This window comes from Patagioenas fasciata, chromosome W (assembly GCF_037038585.1).
Source record: "Patagioenas fasciata isolate bPatFas1 chromosome W, bPatFas1.hap1, whole genome shotgun sequence".
Lineage (NCBI taxonomy): Eukaryota > Metazoa > Chordata > Aves > Columbiformes > Columbidae > Patagioenas > Patagioenas fasciata.
Genome location: NC_092559.1, coordinates 54,870,837 through 54,878,024, shown reverse-complemented (window position 1 = coordinate 54,878,024; position 7,188 = coordinate 54,870,837). Strand labels below are relative to the sequence as shown.

Below are 7,188 nucleotides of genomic sequence, written 5' to 3'. Positions count from 1 at the left end.
GGGATACGGTGTCAAAGGCTTTATTGAAGTCCAGGTACACAACATCCACAGCCTTTCCCTCATCCACTAAGCAGGTCACCTTGTCATAGAAGGACATCAGGCTGGTCAAGCAGGACCTGCCTTTCATAAACCCATGCTGACTGGGCCTGATTGCCTGGCTGTCCTGTACATGCCATGTGATGGCACTCAGGATGATCTGCTCCATGACCTTCCCTGGCACCAAGGTCAGACTGACAGGCCTGTAGTTCTCCAGATCCTCCTTCCAGCCCTTCTTCTTAGATGGGTGTCACATTTGCCAGCTTCCAGTCAACTGAGACCTCCCCAGTCAGCCAGGACTGATGATAAGTAATTGAAAGTGGCTTAGTGATCACCTCTGCCAGCTCCCTCAGCACCGTCAGATGGATCCCATCTGGCCCCACAGACGTGTGTGTGTCCAAGTGGTGTAGCAGGTCACCAACCATTTCCCCTTGGATTATTGGGGCTTCATTCTGCTCCCCATCCCTGTCTTCCAGCTCAGGGGGCTGGGTACTCCGAGAACAATTAAAGACTGAGGCAAAGAAGGCATTAAGTACGTCAGCCTTTTCCTCATACCCAATCATTATGTTTCCTTCCACATCCAATAAAGGGTAGAGATTCTCCTTAGCCTTACTTTTGTTGCTAATGTGTTTATAGAAACATTTTAAATTCTCTTTTGTGGCAGTAGCCAGATTGAGCTCTAGTTGGGCTTTGGCTCTTCTAATTTTCCCCCTGTATAACCTCACGACATCCTTGCAGTCCTCCTGAGTTACCTGCCCCTTCTTCCAAAGGTCATAAACTCTTTTTTTTCCTGAGTTCCAGCCAAAGCTCTCTGTTCAGCCAGACCCATCTTCTTCCCTGACAGCTTGTCTTTCAGCACACAGGGAAAGCCTGCTCCTGCACCTTTTAAAATTCCATACTTGGAGAATGTCCAGCCTTCCTGGACTCCTTTGCCCTTCAGGACTGCCTCCCAAGGGACTCTGTCAACCAGGCCCCTAAACAGGACAAAGTCTGACCTTCAAAAGTCCAAGGCAGAAGCTCTGGAAAGGCCCCTCCTTACTTCTCCAAGAACAGAAAACTCGATCATTTCATGATCGCTATGCCCAAGGCGACCTCCAACTGACACATCACCCACAAGTCCTTCTTTGTTCACAAATAACAGGTCCAGTGGGGCTCCTTCCCTGGTAGGCTCACTGACCAGCTGTGCCAGGAATTGTCTTCCATGCACTGCAGGAGCCTCCTAGACTGGTTTTCTCTGCTGTGCTGTATTTCCAGCAGACATCTAGTAAGTTGCAGTCCCTCATGAGAAGAAGAGCTAGCGATCGGGAGACTTCTCCCAGCTGCCTGCAGAATATTTCATCTGCCTCTTCATCCTGGTTGGGTGGTCTCTAACAGACCCCCACCAGTATGTCTGCCTTGTCCTTCCCCCTGATTCTTACCCACAAATGCACCACCCTATCTTCACCCTCATCAAGCTCCAGACAATCAAACCACTCCCTAACATACAGGGCTACCCCACCTCCTCTCCTTACTTGCCTATCTCTTCTGAAGAGTTTATAGCCGTCCATTGCAGCACTCCAGTGGTGCGAGTCATCCCACCATGTTTCCGTGATGGCAACTATATCATAGTTTTTCTGCTGCACAATGGCTTCCAGCTCCTCCTGTTTGTTGCCCGTGCTGCGTGCATTGGTATAGGTGCACTTCAGCCGGGCTACTGATCCTGCCACCTTTTTTGGAGGAGAAGCTCTAATTCCTATGTGACCATTCTCAGGTGCTTCCACGCTTTCAAACACATCAACAACCCTTGCATCTTTGCTGCTGCGTGGATGTCCATATCTGGGAAATTTGGATCAAGATTGAAGAAAGACTTGTCTGAGTAAGACCCCTTGCGTCTTTGGCATAGACTGCTTCAGGAGAGGGTACTTCAAGGACCCAAAGGGTTACCGACGGACTTTTGGTGTAGCCACCACGAACACATAGAAGGTTAAAAAGTCATCTGTCTTGTCTGATCTCTGCATCCCAGAGTCCTGAGGGAACTGGCTGCTGTAGTTGCCAAGCCACGCTCCATGATATTTGAGAAGTCCTGGCAGTCATGTAAAGTCTCTCGTGACTGGAAAAAGGGAAACGTTGCACCCATTTTCAGAAAGAGTAGAAAGGTGGACCCCGGGAAATACCAACCTGTCAGCCTCACCTCTGTGCCTGGGAAGATCATGGAACAGATCCTCCTAGAAGCTATGATAAGGCACATGGAGGACAGGAAGGTGACTGGATACAGCCAGCATGGCTGCACCAAGGGCAAGTCCTGCCTGACCAAAATAGTGGCCTTCTATGATGGAGTAACTATATCAGTGGACAAAGGAAGAGCTATAGATGTCATCTATCTGGACTTCTGTAAAGCCTTTGACGTGGTCCCCCACAACACCCTTCTCTCTAAATTGGAGAGATATGGATTTGATGGGTGGACTGTTCAGTGAGTGGCCTTTGCTGACATGCCACTCCCTGTTTTCCTGCCCTATTTGCTTGTGTTCCTGGTCACTGGTGCTCCCCAGGGGCTTCTTTTATGTGTGGGGGGGCTTGGTCACCTGGCTCCACCCAGATCCCATCAGCTGCTGTCACATGAGCTGCAGGCTTCTAGCAGGTCTCTTGGCTCCCCTGAGGTTCCCTGGATTGGGAAACCCCTCTGTGCACCATGATAGAGCACTCTGCCAGGACTGGGGCTGCTTGCCTCAGCAACTGAGTATTTTTCTTGAAGGCATTAAGCTCATAAGTAAATTCTTGTTCCATTAAAAGGTTTTATTAGCAGAACCAGATCATGGAAATTTCAAATAAATTTTTAAAATAGTATAAATGAAGTAGAGTAGCAATGGTCAGTATAATTTCTATATTTCATGGTGCCATTTAGAAAAGTTATTAAAAATAGGGCCCAAATTAGAATTTCGATCTTACTACAGACTGTCACTAGCAGGGGATATCTTATGATCAGATAATTGTTATAAACTATTTTTCCTTGATATTCAGACTATGATGCACATTACTAAAGACAGAACTTTTAAAGTACTTTCTGTACTCCTTCAAAACTTATAATTCAGTTGTGAAACTAATTTTCTTAGGATGATAAGTTTATTTGGTATACATGGCAAGTTTTTGGTAGCAGACACATACAATGCAACACCTGCAGGGGTGTCCTCCATGATAAGCTGACCTGTGCCAGACATAGCTGGTTCCAGCTGGCTTGGCAGTCGTCCTAATTAAAAGTTAAAAAGTAAGATAAAATAAATATTTCACAACACGGGGCTTTGAGCAAGCTTAATCAGGTAAGAGATAGCAGAGCCATCTGGAACAGAGATAAGGAAACAGACAGACCTTGAGCTGGGGGCTCAAGGAAACCTCCCTCCCTCATGAGCTCAGAGATATCACAAGATTTGCCCAGCTTGTGTCCCTTAGATGAACTTTTCTCAATATAATCTTATTATAATGTCAAAACCCATACCTCCAGCAATAAAGCCCTTGGCCTAAGCAAAGACCCCCACACACTGAGCATGCGCTGTAAATTTAAAACACGCTGTACCTTTAAGTGAAGCCAGGCATTACAAGAACCAATGGTAACGAGGGTGATCAAGCCTAACTGTGAAAAGTTACTGATAACTGTTGCTTGGAATATATGTTAACTGTGTGACAGCCAAGAGGGGTGCTAGCTTTGTGGAGTTACCACCTAGCACCCATCTCTGAACAGACATGGAATAAACAAATATCTTGACTCTGTTATTTGTCACTTTGCACACCGGGTAAAAGAACCCTGATTTTGGGACAACTGCCCCAGCAGGCCAAAGTTGAGCCAATCAGCGAAGCTGGTGGCACCTTTGTGAAAACATATTTAAGAAAGGGCAAAATAACACTGGACAGGCAGAGAAGGAGGGGGAATTTTTTTTTTTTTAAAGTGTGAGAAACAGCAGAGAGAACACCAATTAAAAAAAGGAGGCATTCAATGGTGCTAGAGCAGATATTCACACTGCAGCCTGTGTATGACCCATGCTGGAACAGTTAGATATTTCCTGAAGGAACTGTGGCCCATGGAGAACCCACGGAGAACATATGCCAGAGCAGTTTTCCTGACAGGATTGTCTCCCCTGGAAGAGCTCATGCTGGAGGAGGTTTTCCTGACAGGAACTGTGGCCTGTAGAGAACCCATGCCAAAGCAGGGAGAAAGTAAGTACAAGGTGGAAGGAGCAGCAGAGAGCAACCATTATGTACAGACTGTAAACTACCTTCCCTACTTTCCCCTGTACCACCCTGGGGGTGGTGAGTGGCAGAGGAGTCTGGAGTGAAGGAGTGAAGCTGAGCATAAGAAAGGGGGGAGGAAAGATGTTTTAATGTTTGTCTTCCTGTTTCTTACCACCTGAATCTATTCTAATTGGCAAGAAATTAATTTTCCCCAAGTCAAGCCTGTTTTGCCTGTGATGGTAACTGGTAAGCAATGTCCCTGTCTTCATCCCATGAGCTTTTTCATCTTATTTCCCCCCCTGCCCCACTGAGGAGAGGGAGTGAGTGGGTGGGTGGGAGTTTGGCCCATAACCAAGTATAACCCACCACATCAAGTTAAAGTGTGATCAGAAATTCACAAGGAATAAGTACAGTGGTAGTTAAACTGCAGATAAAACCTCCACCTCAAAGTCCTTGAACTGCCATTTATGAGTAACTTGGAGAGCATAAGGAAGATTTTATACTTATGCTGTTCTGTGCGCTCTTCCCTTACACATCAAGGGTGGAAAAGATGAGAGTCAAGAGACTACTGACTGATCTGACACAAACAGGGTCAGTTTCATGTTCACAAAGATCATCACTACTCATTGACACTGACATAGTACTCAGAAGAACTGCCCTTTTGCAGCTGACCTATAACCATGGGATCTCCTTCCAAAAGGATCAATGGTTAACTGCCACCCTAGTTAAGAAGAGTTCAGAAGACTAATCCACACATTTTATCACTTCCTCAGTTACTAGACCATGCCCTGTTCCATCCTGTTGGCTCTTCCCTCCCCCATGAACTTCTGAATCTAGTTTAGAATCTCCCCTATGGCCTTCAAGTGCCAAAAGACTTGTTCCTCTTTTTCTTTTAATGAGGAACGTAAAAGTCTTCATAACTAAATTACTGACAAAGTATGTATTACTAATTCATGGTCTGCTGTAACAGCTCATAGTAGTATCAGCATACATTTTAAAATAGTGATTCATATCACACTTGTTTAATATAAACATGTCTACAGTACTACTTACTGTTAATTTCAAAAATGTAAGCAATGAATATCAAATAAAAATAACTCTGTACTAGTCTCTGTCATTCTCAAAGAAATCAGTGAGCAGCACACAAAGTCATCTTGGTTTGGTACAAAATAAAACCCTTACCAAACAATTCTTCAACAGTTAAACTAGGTTAACATTAATATAAAACTCAGTTGGGCACTTAAGTTAAATGTCTCAAAACCATGTGACTTAAGATCATGACTTAATATGCCCCATAAAAGCCTTTATGCTACAAAAATATACAACCTATTTAGGTATTTAAATAAGTGTATATCAACACAACAATAAAGACAAATCTAGCCACCCTCAAGTACAAAAGGCAACCCACCTCTGATAGTCTTCCCATCATATACTCCTTTCTCTGAGCGGTTGAAAAAGAACAAGAGAAATTAAATTTTAACTCTACCTGTCTCTAGACAAATAAATGTTTATCTTTGCCTTGTAAGGAGATAGACAAGACTGAATGGTGAAGAGTTGGTGGAAGGAATTAGAGTAGTTTTACATCAGGTATTGTGCCTGGGAAACAGTTAATATTAATTCAAATGTCAATCACAGAAGATATTTCTGTCAGGCAAATTGCTTTGGATTGATGCATATTGTATATCACCACTATAGGACTTCATACTCAAAATCTAACTAGTAGCATTTTATATCATTTCACCTTTCCCCTGTTTTTTTAGAGTTGACCCGCTCAAGATGCAGCCCAATGCAACATCTATCTCTTAGACACTAAGGTCAATCATGTCTAAGCTATTATCTCTATCTTCTCACATTTACTCATAGCAGCATTTAGCTGCTACTACTTCAAAATGTAGTAGACAGAATAATACATGCCATGAATGTACAGGATAAGCATCCCTCACACAAATAACAGCCACCTTATAGAAGTACTTCAGCATGTCCCTTATTTTTTAAAAAAAGGTGAAAAATCCTTTTCAAAAACTAGAGCTCTAATGAATCCTAGAGTACATGTGCCCAATTTCCAACTTGCAACCACTTGTCTCTGAATTATAGAATAAATTGTAGAATTGTATTTACAGGATAATTTATCTCAGAATAACATTCAAAATGATGTTTAGAACACTACCAATGGTGCATTCTTTCCCAGTGTCCTCCCAAAAGAATTAAAGTCTGACTCTACACACATACACTGAATACTACTCCACATGATTTTCAAGAGTAAAATGACTGGAACAATACAGATAAATTTTTAGAACGGTACTTCCAGTTAATGAAAACTATACTTCAGGAAAAATACTAGCAACTTACTTGTGGGAAGTTCTTTTTTTCATCATGCTCGCAGAGACTCCTGCATGACCTACAATATAAATGATGGAATTATTGAACAATAAAGTATATTTATACATAATGTCAAAAAGGTATCTGTCGCGGATGCACTCGACCCCCCGCCCCCAGCCAAACCAGCAGCAGTTTGGTCCAGGCTCCAGAGGAGGGAAGGGCCTGAGCCGCAGCCAGGCCAAGAACTCCTTCCAGGAGACCCACAGGGAAGCAAAAGAGCACACTGAACGCCGGTGGCTTGTGGGAACAGGGAGTCTCGTGCAGACTTTTCCTACTGTATGCGATTTGACTACGAGTCAACCGCTTCATTCTATAAACACGACAGCCTGGATGAGCCCACTTTGAGCTCTCCCTGCTACATAAGTGAGCTGTATGGCAATGGCTTTACTACTCACAGGTCAGTGGATGAGCCCAATTCAAGTCCGATGTTGATCATTTAGCTTAAGTAGATGCACACCAAATGTAATGGATTATTTAGAGATATAAGGTTGTATGATTTTTAGTGTACTCTTTGATTCATGTTACTTGGTAGACTAGATTTGCTAAAATTTTAAGCTTGTATTTACCAAAAGC

General features: G+C 43.5%; 1 long non-coding RNA gene across 1 annotated transcript; it reads right to left on the bottom strand.

The window, feature by feature from the left end:
- Nucleotides 1-205: 205 nt before the first annotated feature.
- LOC136115687 (uncharacterized) lies at nucleotides 206-6,639 on the bottom strand. The gene is made up of 3 exons (XR_010653253.1): nucleotides 6,586-6,639; nucleotides 5,645-5,677; nucleotides 206-3,259 (listed from the first exon to the last, which is right to left on the bottom strand). It is a non-coding gene; the product is annotated as an uncharacterized lncRNA (long non-coding RNA).
- Between the last annotated feature and the right edge of the window lie 549 nt (nucleotides 6,640-7,188).